This window comes from Callorhinus ursinus, unplaced genomic scaffold (assembly GCF_003265705.2).
Source record: "Callorhinus ursinus isolate GAN/ISIS: 27379988/994484 unplaced genomic scaffold, GSC_fseal_2.0 scaffold7, whole genome shotgun sequence".
NCBI classification, from domain to species: domain Eukaryota; kingdom Metazoa; phylum Chordata; class Mammalia; order Carnivora; family Otariidae; genus Callorhinus; species Callorhinus ursinus.
In genome coordinates this window covers 26,909,550-26,926,935 of record NW_027397069.1, presented here as the reverse complement: position 1 = coordinate 26,926,935, position 17,386 = coordinate 26,909,550, and positions in this window count along the sequence as shown.

Sequence of the window (17,386 nt, the reverse complement as noted above, 5' to 3'; positions counted from 1 at the left end):
CGCGCACGCATACACACACACACACACACTCTCTCTCTAATAAAATCTTTTAAAAAATTAATTGATATGGTAGTTATTAACATAAAGGTGCAGTTATTAACATAAAGACATCATATAAAAACTCTAAAGAAAAATATTGATAAAGACCATTTCAGTTTAATTTTAATTTTTTCAAAATACAACATATATTAGAAAAACAATCATGACTAGTCCATCCTAAAAACTATTTTCTTATTTCTAGTCTTTGTAATTTTTATAGCTAGAGTCATAAAATACCTACGTTTATGTTCTCTCCTTTTTAAAATGAAAGTCTGCCAATGGAAGGAATGTTAAGTATTCTGCACATATTAACCTCTCTCAAAAGTAACTATGAGGAAAAGACTGATCAAATAACTCATCCAAGGATACAAAACTAGTATAGCTGCTATCCCAACCCTAATCTTTTTTTTTTAAAAGATTTTATTTATTTATTTGAGAGAGAGAATGAGATAGAGAGAGAGCACGAGAGGGAAGAGGGTCAGAGGGAGACGCAGACTCCCTGCTGAGCAGGGAGCCCGATGCGGGACTCGATCCCGGGACTCCAGGATCATGACCTGAGCCGAAGGCAGTTGCTTAACCAACTGAGCCACCCAGGCGCCCCCAACCCTAATCTTTCTGATTCCATATTCCATGCAGTTTTCATTATACCTAGCTGCAACATTACTATTTGGAATTAAATTAAGTTCTAGTAGGTCAAGAAAGTAAATAGGTCTAGGATGGCATGAGAATATCATCTTCTACATGCTAGAACCAAGCTGTCCAATTCAGTAGCCATAACCCAAATATGACAATTTAATTTAATAAAATAAAAATTTTATTAAATAATAAATAATAAAATAAAAAATTTCACTTCCTCAGTTCCACTAGTCACATGCTCAATAGTCACATATGGCTAGTGTTACCATACTGGACAGTGCCAACATAGAACATTTCCACCATCACAGAAAGTTCTATTGGACAATGCTATGCTACACTTTGTGTTTATATGTGGAAATTAAGGCATGAATTATTAGCAAATTTCTACGTGAGAATTCATATTACTCTAGTCCAAGTATACAACATTTGCTAAGTCATTAGCCTTCCTCATCTTGTTTACTGATACCTTCATCCATACTCTGCCTTTTAATTTTCTCAGCACTCATCATTATCTGAAATTATCAAGTTTACTTATTATCTGTCTCCCCAAGGAAATTCAAACTTCCTAAGAGCAAGAGCATTATCCATCTAGTTTACTACTGAATCTACTACAACAATATGTGGTACAAAGTGGATGTTCAAATAAATATTTGTTGAACTAGTATGTTTGGAACTTCTGCAGCATGTGGTAACTGGTCTCCAAAGATAGCTTCAAACCATTAGTGTCACCCCTCCTGTACATACATGTCACTCCTCACATTAAGTGGAGCTTATTTTCCCTCTGCACCATTCTGAGCTGTCTCTGCGATTACTTTGACCAGCAGAATATGGCAGAAGAGGCTTTCTGGAATCCTTGAGCCTAGGCCTTAGGAGAACTGTCTGCCTCCTTCTTTATGGAATGCTGGCTCTTGGGACTCTCCCTCTTGAAACCCAGCTACCTTAAGGTGAACAGCCATGTAGGGAGAAGAACCAAGTCACTCCAATTATCAGCTCTAGCTGAGCTCTTAGCCAATGTCATCACCAGACATGTAGGTGAGCCCTCTGGGTTTCTGGCTCAATCAGGCTCCTAGATGACAGGGAGTAGAAGCTACCACCTAGCTAAGCCTGGTGTCCTGAAAGATCATTAAACTGTTATTTCAAGTCACTAAGTTTTGGGTAGTTTATTACACAGCAATAGATAACTAAAGCGGGGCAAACATAACTGGCTGAAAATAACGTTGTCAATAAATTTAATATATGACATCAAAAACGTATTCTCATAACTTATGTAATCTGAAATATATTAGTTTCTAGAAATCTTAGCAAAAACAACTAAAAGATATTTCAGATTTGGCTTGTGTAACCTGTTACCTCTGTTACCTCCAGTAACAGGGTACCTCTGAGGTTAATACTGGAGGTATTAACCTCCAGTAAAAATAATACAGAAAAATAAAGCCTTTCCCATTAAACACATTCACTACTAATAAATTCGTAGTACAGATGCCCTCCAACACCAGGCATATATCATCTTTCCTCAAAAATGTTTTTCATCCTCATTTCTACTAATGACCCCCATTCCCCTTACACGGGTTTGAAACATTGGTCAACTTTGATTTTTCTCAAAATACGTAACAATTGGTAGGCATTCAAGATTTTATTTTAGCCAATGCCAAGATTTATTCCCTTCTTCCCAATCTCATTGCTACAGACCTACACAAATAGTTTTGTTTTTGTGTTTTTTTTTATCTTGCCTTAAATTTTACTGCAGCCTCCTAATTAGTTTCTTTCCTAGGTCTTTGTTGGCTCCAATCCAGACTATGGTCTCTAAGTACTGTTTATAGATTAACCAAATATAATATCACAGGTCAAAACTTGTAAAGTTCACTGCCTCATGAGCTAGTTACCAAGTACCTGAGTTATCTTCCAGCACAGTCCCCGTTTTCCCACCATCCTCAAATAGGACTGCATCCCTTTTTTAAATTTGCATTCAGCCTCTGTACCTTTGCTCATACTGCTCATTCCTCTTGCAATATAATTCTCAAACATCTACTTAAAACTCCTCTCAAATTCTACTTGCTCTGTGAGGACTTCCCTAGTTTACTCAAACTTTCTATGAATATTCACATTTCTTACACCCTACCACCTAGAACATTCTGCCTTGTATAGGTGGATTTGTCTCCCACCCCCACATCCACTAGACTGTAAACTCCTTGAGGGCAGTTCATACATCCAACACATGTACACAGAAGAACAAAAAGTTATACATTTATGAGCCACTATATAAAATGTACAAGTTTAAGTCACTATGTCTCATATATAGGAAGAGGGAAAATGGCACGAGACTTGAGTGTTAACAGAACTTCTTACTTTTGATTTATACCATAAAACTGGCAAGGAAAGCAATAAAAGTGGCAGCAGTAGGGATAATCATTCATCTATGATGAAGCGTTCTAATTAGACATCTAAAAGAAAATCAAAAACTACTTCAAAACAATGATTACAAGTATTAGAACTCTGTAGTAATGGATAATCTGAGACCTCTGGTGCTGGGTAATATAGCACTATGATTTGTTCAAAGTACAAGCAAATTCTGAAGTCAGACCACCTGATTTGAATCTCAGTTCCCCTACCTTTTAACCATGTGGCTATGGACAAGTTACAATACGCTCCAATATTCAATAAGAATTTACTAAAGAATACTATGTTCTAGCCACTAGGGATATAAAAAAGAAAAAAACAAAGTTCCTGACCTCAGGACGTTGTCGTCTAGTGGGGAAGGCAAAACAATAAATAAATTTAAAAAGTGTAAAAAAAAAAAAATGCAGGGGAAGAGATAGAGTGACCAGGAAGGCTATTTAGGTAGAACCTGGGAGAGACTTCTTTGAGGACTGGGTTTTGAGTAGAAGGGGAACAGAATAAAGGAAAGGAAAAAGCCACATGGGCTTCTGGAAAAAAGAACATTCTGGACAGAGGTAGAAGCATGCCTGACATGAACAAGGAACAACAATGATGCCCATGTAGCTGGACTGGCATGAACTAAAAGAGTAGTAAGAGATGAGGAATCCGTTTTTGAATGGCCTTGCAGGCCTTGGTCTATGTAAGATTTTTTTCCTAGTGTGACAGGAATCACTTAAAAAAGTCTCTGAGCAGAAAGACATGGTCTAACTTAAGACTGCAAAAGGCTCATCCAAATTGCTGGATAGGGCATTAAGTTTAAGAAGGAAAGCAAGGAGACCCAATTGGGAGCCTACTGCAAAGTAGTCTAGGCAAGAGGGTGGAGGGTTGCACTTAGGTGGTAGGGAAGATGAATTTAGAGTATATTTTAAAGGTGGGGAGAACAGTCAGTGTGCTGATGGATAGTATAGGGGGTCATGAACTCTCACTGGACCTACAGTCCCAATTAACCTGGCTAATTCATACACTGGTGAGAAATACTTAAACAAAGAAAGAAGGTGTTATAGCTCAAGCCTAAATATTAGTTTTATCTGGTGCATTTTGAGAAAAGCACATACTACAAACATAAATGACGTATAATTGGGTAATGGATTTTTTCCCTCAACAATATTCTTGAATAATCATTTTCTTCTAGCAGTGCATTTAAAACTGCATCATGAACTATGAATAAAAATGTTCTATTTAGGAGTTCCTGGAGGTAAAACTCATGAAAGTGTGAGGGCGTTTCCTACCCCTGGTCCCCCAATGACTAGGTCCTTGAGATTTTCACTCTCAGAATTGCCTCTAAGCACTTTATCAATTATACTATAGGTTTTCCTACCCTGGCACCGGTTTCCACAGATTTCTATTCTGGTAAGTTGTAATTCTCTGTATTCACCTCTGTCTCTCCAATTTGGGGGTAGCAATTTGCCTTAGGACCTCACTCCTCTGATGGATCCAAGAGTTGTTAATTCTTCAGTTTGTTCAGCTTTTTACTTGTTTTTATGATGATGTATTCCATATTCCAAGTTCCTAACATGCCAGACTAGAAACTGGATGTCTAGCACTCATTATCACTTTCTTCACAAAGGCTTTAAACATCTTTTGTTAGATTGATTGCAAGGTACTTTATAATTTATGTTGTAAATGATGTCTTTTATAAAAATATTTTTCAGCTCTGTGTCAAATTAGATAAACAATTGAATGAATCACCTTGCTAAAGTCTCATATATTCTAATGTTTGTAAATTATCCTGGCTTGTTTTATTTATTTATTTATTTATTTATTTATTTATTTATTTATTCATTCATTCATTCTGTCTTGGCTTCTTTGTAAACAATCCTATAACCTGTCAATGATTCCATGGAAGGAATGAGAAGTAGGCTGAAAACAGCTCCCCCTTCACCCGACCAAATGTCCACATTCCAACCCCCAAATTTTGTGAATATGTTCTTTTATATGACAAAACAGACTTTGTAGATACAACTAAATTAAGGATCCTGAGGTTGAGATTTTTCCTAAATTATCCAAGTAGGCCCAACATAATATGGGTCCTTATAAGGAGGCAAAGTTTCAGAGTCAGAGAAAGCATTGTGGTGATGGTAACAGAACAAGAAGTGATGATGTGATGATGGAAGCAAAGGTTGGAATGCTGTGCTTCAAAGAAAGACGTAGAGACCACAAGGCAAGGAACGTAGACAGCCTCTACAAGCCGGAAAAGAAAAGGAAATAAAATCTCCCCTACAGCTTCCGGAAGGAACACAGCCTGGCCAACACCTTGATTTTAGCCCCACAAAACTTTGGACTTCCAACCTCCAGAACTCAGATAATAAATCTGTGTTGTTTTAAACACCACCACCCCCAAAAGAGGCTCAATTTTTAGAAGCCTATAATCAACATAACTCAGTTTCAGGATATCTTACTCAAATAAACATATGATTTAGTGTCAGTGGATAAAATGACTTATGAAAGATTGAATCAAAGTGCACTAACTCAGTACCTCTGAGCAAAGCCATATAAAGGGGTTGGTTAATCTTTCTGAGTTCCCCTACCTCCCAGGAATCCTGAAAAGCAACAGCTGCTGGAGAGAGATGACAGGGAGCAGCCAATGGACATCTCTCTGCCATCGTACTCCCCTTATTTCTTATCTCAACCCTTTCTTATATTTTGTTCGGGCCCGGGAAACTCCTGACCTAAATAAAATGCTCTAGTTTTCATACTCTTCTTCTGGGAAATGTGTTAAGTTTTTGTCTAAAAATAAGTTATTTTTTACTTATTTTTTTAATTAACATATAATGTATTCTTTGTTTAAGGGTTAAAATAAAGAACACTTAGAACAAGGAGGCATGAGATATACTTAAAAATTCAAATTCTTTTTTCTGGCATAAAAAATGTAGACATTGAAAATTAAAGAGGTATACTTTCCATCTTCAAAATACCTCGTTTAAAGGCTAAGAAAATGTTTGCAGCGCTATCTTTGTAGAGTTTAACAATTTCTTGTCTTTCTATATCACATTCTAAAATACTGTGTACCTAGCTTTGAATAAATGGTCACCAAGAACAAGAATTGCGCGGTACTCTTTGGGCTGCAGTGGGTGGAGGAGCTTAAATTACAACGGCAGCAGCTCCTGTGGCAGGTGCACAGTGGAGGGAGCAGTGCAGGGTGGCGGGATGAAAGTCACAGACTCGCAGACACAGGCTTTGGACGTGGGGGGCTGCTGGGCAAGGCTCACGGTGGCATCGTCCCCCCGCGCCGGAGGCAGGGGGCGGGCCAGGTGCTACCGCCCGCTGCTTGCCCAGCTGACGCTGGCTGAGGGCGGGGCGGCCATTCACTCACCTGGTTGGTGACCTGAAATGAAGGCAGAAAACACGATTTAGGGAAAGATCTCTCTAGCTCCAGAGCCCCGATGCCCCGGCTCCTCTCAGGCCAGACTTACCTCGGACTTAGCATCCAGTCGCGGCTCGCTGCAGCCCTCCATAGCAAGCGCCTAGGGCTCGGATCCCCGATTGATCAGGTAGACTGTCGCCGCCAACACTTCCGCTTCCTCTTCCCGCCCCCTCGCGGCCTGGCGCACGCAGCGGAAGTGGGGGGAGCGGAAACAAACGTATTTGTGTAACTCCCCCTTAGTGTCAATTAAACATTAGTTTCAAGGAGATACTCAGCAACAGCGACATTTCTATGGGGAAAAGGTCCGAAGATTTTTGGAGATACCTTGTGAAGGGAAGGACAGATTAACTTAAGGAACCCTTCTGACCCGTAGACGTGGACTCTTCCCGTCTGCCCCGCCCCCGGGGCTTTCTGCGCGCTCGCAAACCGGCGGTCGGACGAGTAATTGATCCCCACCAAGTTTAAAAAAACAGCTGGACGACCACACCCTTTCGCCGTCGAAGTCGTTGGATAGGGAGATGCCAATTGGAAATTATATGATTAGCTTTTGTCACTCGGATTTACTTCACTGGCCTAGCTGCGGGTGGGGTGGGGATGCTTTTCTTTATCACGCTGCCACTGACCTACCCCAGCTCTCAACCTGACGTACGGGGATACCTTCTCATCTGGTCTTCCTTCTTTCCCCCTACGCTTCTCACATCCGTTCTACACAGTAGCTAAAGCGCTTTTTTTCTCGCCAACTTTTTATTTTGAAAACTTGAAATTTTTTGGAGAAAAGTTGCAAAAGTGGTTCAATGAACATCCGTTTACCCTTCATCTAGATTCGTCAACTTAATATTTTATCCATTTGCTTTACCTCTAGGTACATACACGGTAATAAGGGCACTTCATCTCTAAATACTTGAGCATATAACGCCTAAAAACAAAGCAATTAACTAAGTTATCACAGTACTACCACCACGGACTCAGGAGATTTAAGATTGACAAAATACTATGATCTAACACGTGGGCCAAATTCAATTTTCTCCAGTGGTCTCAACAATACCTTTGACAGAGTGAGCACAAGCAGGGGGAGCTGCAGAGGGAGTGGGAGAAGCAGGCTTCCCGCTGAGTAGGGAGCCCGATGCGGGGCTGGATCCTAGGATCCTGAGATTATGACCTGAGCCGAAGGCAGATGCCCAACGACTGAGCCACCCAGGCGCCCCTCAACAATATTCTTTAAAACTGTTTCCTTATCTTACCCGCTGCTAGAATCTAATCAAGAACTACCCGTTGAATTTAGTTATCGTTTCTGCTCAATCTCTTCAGATCTAGAACTGCACTGATGAAGTGTCCTTGGGACTACATTGGTTCTTTACTGGGGGCTCTGGGGGAGGATCTGTTTTCCACTTGTTGCCAGAACTCAGTTCTATGCAGGTCCCACTTACTTGCTGGCTTTTGGATATGGGGTTTTCTATGTCTAGAGGACATCAGCATTCCTTGGCTTGTGGCGCTTTTCATCTTCAAAGCCATTAATAGGTCAAGTCCTCCTCAAACTTTGAATCACTCTGACCTCCCCTTCTGCATCATCTCTCCTCTGCTTTCACCAATCTCTGACTCTAACTTGAGAAAGTTCTGTTCTTAAGGCCTCAAATCATCATATTGAGCCTACTCAGATCGTCCAGGATAATCTCTACATCTTAAGGTCCATAATCTTAATTATATCTACAAAATCATTTCAGATTAAGTACCCAGATTAGTACTTGATTGAATAATCAGTGGATGAGACTCTTAGAGGGAGGAGCATCTTTAAAATTCTGCCTACTGCAAACAACCTCATAGCATTGTTGGAGGATTACATTAGTTAATGCATGTAAAACCTCTAGAATTGTGCCTGGCATGTAACACTGGGAATCTGTGACAAAAAGCCACTGACTCAAGGTTATTGGACATAATGAAAAGTACTAACTGGTTTGGGAACATAGTCCCTGAATTAATCCAGTGATTTATTTCCTATGAAAGAAAGTCTGGAAAGATAGAACACTGTGATGCATCCCACTGGTGTGTCAATGCCATTTGTCAGGCAGTATTTCTCTGAAGCTCTTGGTTGTCAAGAGATTATGCTCCATGGAGGGCTGCATACACACACACACACACACACACACACACACACACCTTAATTACATAAAATGTTCCCAAAAGGTGAAAAGATGACATATATTAAAAAGTTAATTTTTGTGTTTTTCTGTATTTTTCATACACTTAATTGTTTTTAAAGGTTTTTAAAATTTATTCATTTGACAGAGAGTGCACAAGCGGGGGGGTGGTAGCAGGAGAGGGAGAAACAGGCTTCCCACTGAGCAGGGAGCCCCATGTGGGGCTCAATCCCAGGACCCTGGGATTATGTATGACCTGAGCCAAAGGCAGATGCTTAACCAACTGAGCCACACATTCCTTTTAAAACCGCTCTTTTTTTAAACATGAGTGTCCCTTTTCAAAAATTTATTGATAAAATTTAGGGAGAGTAAAATGTCAGTAGTGTTTAGGCCAATCTCTGCCAATTGTTAATCTTGTTGTTGTGCTCCTGACACTTCACAAGCACATATGATCAACTGTTTATTTTTAAGACCTCCATCTTATTAAAGATCAGAAGTTACACAAGCTTCAGACTTGGAAAACACAGATTTTACGAATAGAGTAAAAAAATGCTAAAATTAAAGCTGTACAACTTCTATTTTATTTATATTTATTTTTTGTGATTACATGTTAAGTAAGACATATAAATAAGAAAACATTTTTTGGAGCTCTTAAACAAATCTAGCACTGACAGATGTGTAGAGGATGTATACAAACTATGGCATGAACTCTGACCTCACAAGAGTTATAGTGTAATGAAGAAAACAAAATTGACACACATGAAGCAAGTAGTACTTCAATCTAAGCTTTTATTTTAGGGCTTTTCTGTATCAAGTGATATTAAGCCAGCTCAAAGTAGCCTGAGCAAAATAACCAAATCATCCTCTCACAGGGGTGGCCTCTGAAATGTAGGGGTGGAGCCAGCTGCAGGAATCTCACAGAATTGTGAGATTTTAATAGTAAAAGGGCCCAATCCCTGTTTATCAACTGTGGTCTGATGTTCAGTTTGTCTGTTGGCTTATTCTCTTAGGTTTCTCCATATGTTGTAGAAGAGGGTACCTGCCCATAGATATATGACAAATAGCATCGCTGAAGTCATAGCCTGTGGCTCATGATCCAAAGGGAAAGAGGAAGCTGCTCTTCCATCTCAATTCTTTTTTTTTTTTAAGATTTTATTTATTTTATTTTAGAGAGAGAGCACACACATGTGCATGTGCATGGGGGGGTGCGGGGGCACAGAGGGGGAGGGAGAAGGAGGGGGAAGAATGTCCAGCATGCAGAGCCCCACACTGGGGGGCTTTTTCTTTTATCGAGGGCCTACTATGTGCCAGGCTCCAGTAATATGGAAATGGGTAAAACACAGCTGAAAATCCCTGAAGGAGCTCATCTTTTGGCAACAAATTTACACTAGAATGTCTTAAAGGAAAGCAAATAGTGCTATATGAGCACAGAGGTAGGGCACCTACCCAGGTCTAGGGTGTCATGGGGACATTAAGGAAATAAATGTCCGAGCTGATTCCTAAAGATATAAGATATAGATTAAAGAATATTAAAAAAACAGCTCCTCTGGAAGAATAGAATTTGTATATTTATAGATGTGTAAGATATTTTGTCTAGCTGGAACCAATTATTGAGAAGGGACTGGTAAGGTGAGTTAATTTGATGGGTAGATAAGGAAAATGGTGGTGGTGGGGAGAGGGTTTACATTTGGCAAATACATGCACCTACCCTAAATCAGTCCCATCCCACTGTGAATGGCCATGACTACTCAAGGAAAAGTTAGGTAGGGGAAATGCCTTACTGGGCTTCCTCAAAAGGCCCCCTTGGGGAGGGCTGATCACTAGCAGTACTGCCTTAAGAGAGACCCTCAGAGGAGTCTGCAGCCCCACCCTTGGAAATTAGGGTTGAGTTCTTGGCCATAGTTAAAGGGAACAAAGGAAAAAGGATCATGACTTGAGCCAAAGCCAAGAGTCAGAAACTTAACTGACTGGGGCGCCTGAGTGGTTCAGTCATTAAGCGTCTGCCCTCGGCTCAGGTCATGATCCCAGGGTCCCGGGATCCAGCCCTACATTGGGCTCCCTGCTCAGTGGGAAGCCTGCTTCTCCCTATCCCACTCCCTCTGCTTGTGTTCCCTCTCTCACTGTCTCTCTCTGTCAAATAAATAAATAAAATTAAAAAAAAAAAGAAAAGAAAGGGCACCTGGGTGGCTCAGTTGGTTAAGCGACTGCCTTCGGCTCAGGTCATGATCCTGGAATCCCGGGATAGAGTCCCACATCGGGCTCCCTGCTCAGCGAGGAGCCTGCTTCTCCCTCTCACCCTGTCCCCTCTCATGTACTCTCTCTCTCTCTCATTCTCACTCTCTCAAAATAAATAAATAAATCTTTAAAAAAATAAAAGAAAAGAAAAAGAAACTTAACTGACTGAGCCACCCAGGCACCCCTTCCATCTCAATTCTTAAAGAAGGACTCTGATTTGGGTCATATGCCCACCCCTTGGACCAATACTGGGTCTAGGGTGATGCATTACTATTTTTTCCCTCTGCCCCCTATTGTGGCCACAAGAGGTAAAATTGTGTAATTGGCAGTCACTAGCAATAAAAAGGATAAGAAGATGTACCCCATAGGAGACAGAGGTGAGGATGATGCCAAAAAACTTAGATGAAAAGATACTGAAGGAACAAAAATCAATAGATATCCACTAAATACATTTACTAACTCTGTACTATACTATATAATCAGTGGATGTGGTAGGCAATAATGGCCCCCCAAAAGATGTGTTAAAAGATAAACTCAGGCCTGTCAAAAATTTTTAAGAGTTTATTTGAACAAAAAAATCGATTCCTATCAGGCAGTGCCAAACCAGAAATGGTAGGAACACTCCACTGACAGGAGCTCAAGAAGAGATTTCATAGAGAAATGGTGGAAGCAAAGTAAGGAAGATATTGATTGGCTATGCCTTAAAGCCTCGTTGGCTGTGTGTGATTTGATTGTCCTTAGTGTTTTGACCTTGTAAACTTGAGGCATTTACAGGCATAGATTTTGGTTTACTTCACAGAGGCCAGCACAGCCATAGAGCCATCCCAGTCGAATGGCCTCCTTGTTTAATTAATTTAGCAAATATTCACTTCCAAAACCCCAGAATTTATGAATACAGTACGTTATATAACAAGGAAGGATTGAATTTACAGATGGAATTAAGTTTGCGAATCCCAGAATCTTAAAAGAAGAAGATGTTCCTGGATTGCTGAGGTGGGCCCAATGTAAAATCACAAGGGTCCTTACATGTGGAAGATGATGAAAGAAGAGTTAGAGTCAGAGAGAAAGTGTCAGCAGTGGAGGACAAGAGCCAAGGAAGGCAGGCAGCTTCAGAAGCTGGAAAAGGAACGGACATGGATTCTCTCATGCCAGAGCACAGCCCAAGTAACACCTTGATCTTGGCCCAGTAGGACCCATTTTGGAGTTCTGACCTTCAGACTATAAGGTAACAAATTTATGTTGTTTTAAACCACAGAGTTTGTGGTAATTTGTTCCAGCAGCAATAGGAAATTAAGACAGTTCTGGAGGCTTTAGAGTCACATCTAAATCTGTCCTCTACCACTCAGGTGTGTGACTTTGGTAAAGGTGGCCTTCCTGAACAACAGCTTTCTGATCTGTAAAAATGAGGCTATTCATATTTGACTTGGAAGGTTTTGATTAAAGGTTAAATGAGATCACATATGTAAAGCACATAGCAAAGTTCCTGAACATGGTAAGTGTTCAATAAATACTGGTTCCTATTATAACCATCACGATATTCAATCCTCAAAAGAAGCCTATAAGTGATCTTTATCATACATTGTCCCCATTTTAAAGATGAGAAAACTAAAGTTCACGGGTCGCCTAGGTGGCTCAGTGGGTTGAGCGTCCAACTCTTGATTTCGACTCAGGTCATGATCTCAGGGTCACGAGATAGAGCCCCACACTGGGCTCTGCATTCAGGGGGAGTCTGCTTGGGATTCTCCTTCTTCCTCTCCCCAAACCCCCCCCCAACTCGCGCTCTCTCAAATGAATAAATAAATCTTTAAAAAAAAAGAAAATTAAGTGCAAGAATGTTTGGCAACATGATCTAGCTCATAGGGAAAACCTCAAACTCTGTTTTTAATTTACAGTCTGCAGTGTAATTTCAGAGAACTCCAGAGGGATTCAGAACTCCCAGAATACGTGCTGAAATCCTTCTCAGCTTCCTTGTGCTAACTGAATGTTCTACTTGTACTCCAGGCTGTTCAAGAATATGAGTGATTGTGTGCGTGTTTGTATGTGTGTTTTGCTGCAGGGGTGGGGGTCATGGGAGATAGTAGTAGTAGTAATGGATGGGCAACAGAAGCAAAGATGCAGAGCTGGGAATAAACCATGATTACTGATCCTAGATGCACAGTAGATTTTAGAGCTTAAAGCACATTACACAAATTCTTAACCTTTGGGCCAAACCTGGCCTACCCACACATTTAAAACCAAACAAAGAAAACAAAATGAATTATATAAAAAAACTGAGTAAGAATGCATTTAGATAGGTTTTACATGTTACAGTTTGTCACTGTCCCCACATTCTTCTTTTCTTTTCTTTTTTTTTTTTTAAGATTTTATTTGTTTATTTGAGAGAGAGAGAATGAGAAATAGAGAGCATGAGAGGGAAGAGAGTCAGAGGGAGAAGCAGACTCCCTGCTGAGCAGGGAGCCCGATGCGGGACTCAATCCCGGAACTCCAGGATCATGACCTGAGCCGAAGGCAGTCGCTTAACCAACTGAGCCACCCAGGCGCCCCACATTCTTCTTTTCATTTCACCTGGCCAATTTGCACATTTATGTGAAACCTGCAACAAGACACAGGTTTCAACTTTTGGCTTAAAGGGACCTTACAGAGTCTCTTATTTAAAATGAGACCTAAGTAGGTTAAGTGCTTGGCTTATAGAAACATAGCTAGATTGTGGTAGTCATGACTTCTGATCAAGTGGGGGAGAATTATTAAGCCATCCCACAGGCAGATGAGGCCAAATTATGTAAGGTTTGGATATGTTCTTTTCTTTTCCTTTTTTTTTTTTAAAGATTTTTATTTATTTATTTGAGAAAAAGAGAGAGAGAGAGAGCTCAGGCGAACACAAGCAGGGGGGAGGGAGGGGCAGAGGGAGAAGGAGAAGGAGACTCCCTGCTGAGCAGGGAGCCAGATGATGCTGGCTAGATCCCAGGACCCTGGAATTACGATCTGAGCTGAAAGCAGATGCCCAAGGGACGACCCACCCAGGCGCCTTGGATATGTTCTTAAGTATTGCAAAAAGCCTGTGTTTTGGGATGGTGTTTTGGCAATGCAGTGCAGGCTCAAGGCAGATGATGACAGGATACATACGCATACAGTAGGAAGATAGCTAGACATATTCCTATTAAACAGTATAAGATAGTGAGTAGTCATGGTGGTGCACTACAAATGAGTTACAGGTGTATAGAGAAATTGATCCTCATAACTCTAGGGAAAACTGGGTGGACCTGAGCCTGGAAGATTCCTTGAGCTGGTTAACACTGTGATGACAACCTTATTTGATTGTCAGGTGTTATACAAATATTGCATTGCATAACAATAACTACCATTGTTATTCTTATTTTTTTCACATTTAACATCTCAGCAATTGCATTGCACATTGCATCGGATGGCTTCTTATGGTGACAGGTAGCCAGACAATAGTTGTGACTCAGTTGTTTTTTCAAGTGCATGCATGAACTTGGTCATAGCTGATCAACACTTCTATTGACTTAGGGGTATTATTTGTATACTTACTATGTTTAACTGCTACTTAAAATGTCTTTAAAAAGATGATGCTTTATTTGACATAACAAAAAGTTACTAGGTATGGAAATAGAACAATGGGTGTAAAGTTGCATCAGTAGGGCAAATATGGCTTATTGGAGTAATGACCAAAAATCCATGTTTTCTCATAAAACAACCAAATAATCTACAGTTCCTTAAGCAAGTAGATAGCCTTGAGTAGATAAAACAAAAAGGTAGCTTATTCCAGTTTAAGGTTGGATAAGTTACCAAATCCCTCAGAATATAAGAAAGAAATTTATGAGGATGAGATAGCACGTTTTGAGACACAAGTACTTTTGTTAAGACGTCAAACATCACTTTGTCAGAAACATCCTGCTGTTTCTGAATAGAAGCTGTTGCATTTTCATGGGTGGCTGAGAAAATGAAACTATGAGTTTAGTCAAGTAGGAAATGGTGAAAAACCTTGATATTCTTGACAACCATCAAAATCGATCTGTTGGAGTTAAAGTCAATAAAAGGCATAGATTATATTATATTGTTTATCCGTATGTTATCATGTGGGAAAAAGTTTGGGAAGCACTGAAATAGATAATAAATGCAACAGGAGCTTTCAGAAAGATTTTTAGGATGGGTCCAAGATCAAAAGATGGGAAGTTATAGCCAATAACAACTTGAAAAATGTCCAAACTCATTCATCATCAATTAAAATAAAATGAGATATCCTGACATCACTAAGTTCTAGGATTCTTCTCTGATAGGCTCCTCTCTCAAGCTCCTCACTTACCTCCTTTTTTTTAATCCCCTCCTTTTCATCCTATCCCACTTCTCAAACCTGCCTCATACTCTTCTCTCATGAAGAGAGGTGTAATAATGATTTTCTGTTGCCTGTCCTCCTGCTGACTCGGATGTCCTTGGGGCTCAATCTCCAACCTAAGGGGTTCATCAATGGTGGGGCATTTCTCTGAATAGACAGTTCAGAGGAATTGTGGCAACTGCTGTTGCAACAATACGTTTTAGCTTCCTCCAATCCCCAGCTTATCTTCTGAGTACCCTTCCCTGGCTTGTCAACATCGTCACTGCTCCTGCCTCCTTCCTGCTTTGAAAAGAATTTTGGATCTGCTGCGGGAAATCTAGGTTGAAGTCCCATTCTGCCACTTGTGCAACCTTGGGAAACAATTTACACTCTCCAAGCCATAGCTACCATTGTTTGTAATGTGGCGACATCCCTATCTCACCTGCTCACTTGACTGTGGTAAGGATCCAACGAATATATGAAAAATGCCAAAGTTTCTATTAAGAGTAAAGCCTGAATCAAATCTGAATATCTATCACCGCTTCATTGCTAACATAACATCCCACTTAGTTAACATAGTTAAACAGTTCATTAACAAATTAAAGTTGCATTACCATATACATTTTTTTAAATTTCTGGAGGTAAAACTTCACATTTTTATTTGGTTTTTCGAATTTGAGGCAAGTGTATCAATTACCCGGCTATTCCTTTTAATTTGATTATTTGAAGTTTTGGCAGGTATAGCAATTAGCTGTTGCTATGTAAAAACAAAGTAACAACCCCCTCCCCAACACACACAAATTCCCAAAGTCGTACTACAAGCAAACATTTATTTACCTTACAATTCTCAAGGGTTAGCAATGTGTTGGCCAGTCTAGTCTGGGCTCAGCTGAGGTGGTTCTGCTGTGCTCCAGGTGTCTTTTACTGTGTTTCTGGGACCAGCAGGCTAGCCCGAGCGCATTCTTCTCAAGGCGATGGTAGAAGTGCAAGACAGCAAGCAGAAACACAAGCTTGTTAAGGCCTAGATTTGGAACAGGCACACCATTATTTCTGCCCTATTTTATTGACCAGAACAAGTTACATGGCTGAACTCAGTGTCAAGGAGTGGGGAAATACACTGTTGATTCTCATTATTTGTGGTAGTTATGGTCTGTAAAGTCACCATGAATACTGCATTACTCAATACAGAACCATGGTCCCCAGGGGAAATACAGGTTAGTTTCCTGTGAGCCTATGATCACATTTTCATTAACGGATCAATACATAACCTTGTGTAATGTGTTTCTGTTTAGAGACACCTCACTTAATATATACTGTTGAATCATTAACATTAAACTTCTGGCCAAACAATACCATAACTCATGCTTGAAGGAACTTATCTGACACATGTATTTTCTGTGTAAGGCACACCACAGCCTTTTTGTGTTTGGGAACACTGGACAGAACATCTGCATAATGCTTGGAGCCATATGTACTCTGAAATCATCAAAAAAAGTGGAAAAATGCAAAAAAAAAAGCAGCATTAAAAATTGCAGAGGACGTTTGTTTCTAGTGTGAGACCTAAAACAAAAAAGGAAGAATATTGCCTGCTCAACCTTAGCTGGGAACTCAAGTTTTTTGCCACTGTGCATGTCTGCAAATGACTGTGGAAGTGACATGAGTATTAATTTAGGGGTTACAAATAATGTCAGCAAGTAGGCAAATTCAAAATGCAGAACACATGAAAAACAAGGATCAACACTGCTTTGCCCCTTAGTGGGAAAAAACTTCAAAGTTATAAGATGAAAGAGGTAGGTGAAAAGAGGGCTAAAAAAAATTGGGGCCAATAATGCAGACTCTTGAGCTCCATCTCAGACTTCCTGAGTCAAAATCTGCATTTCAGATTCCCCAGATGTTTGTATATTCAAGTTTGAAAAATACTGTCTTCAATATGATGACAGCTACATTCATGCCAGAGTGTGGAAGTTAAACCCTACAAAGATTGGGGGTCTACTATATAATATTTTTATGAGTCTGAAAGTTTGGGGGCATACTGGGATAGCCTCTCTAAGGTGAAGAATAACTTACTTCATCTTGCAATTCCTATTAATAGAGAAGAGGCAGAGGTCTTGGGCCTCTTTGGCTTTTCGATAGCAGCATATGCCCCACTTGACAATATAGCTGCAACACATTTATTGGGCAACATGGATGGCTGCCAGTTTGAGTGGG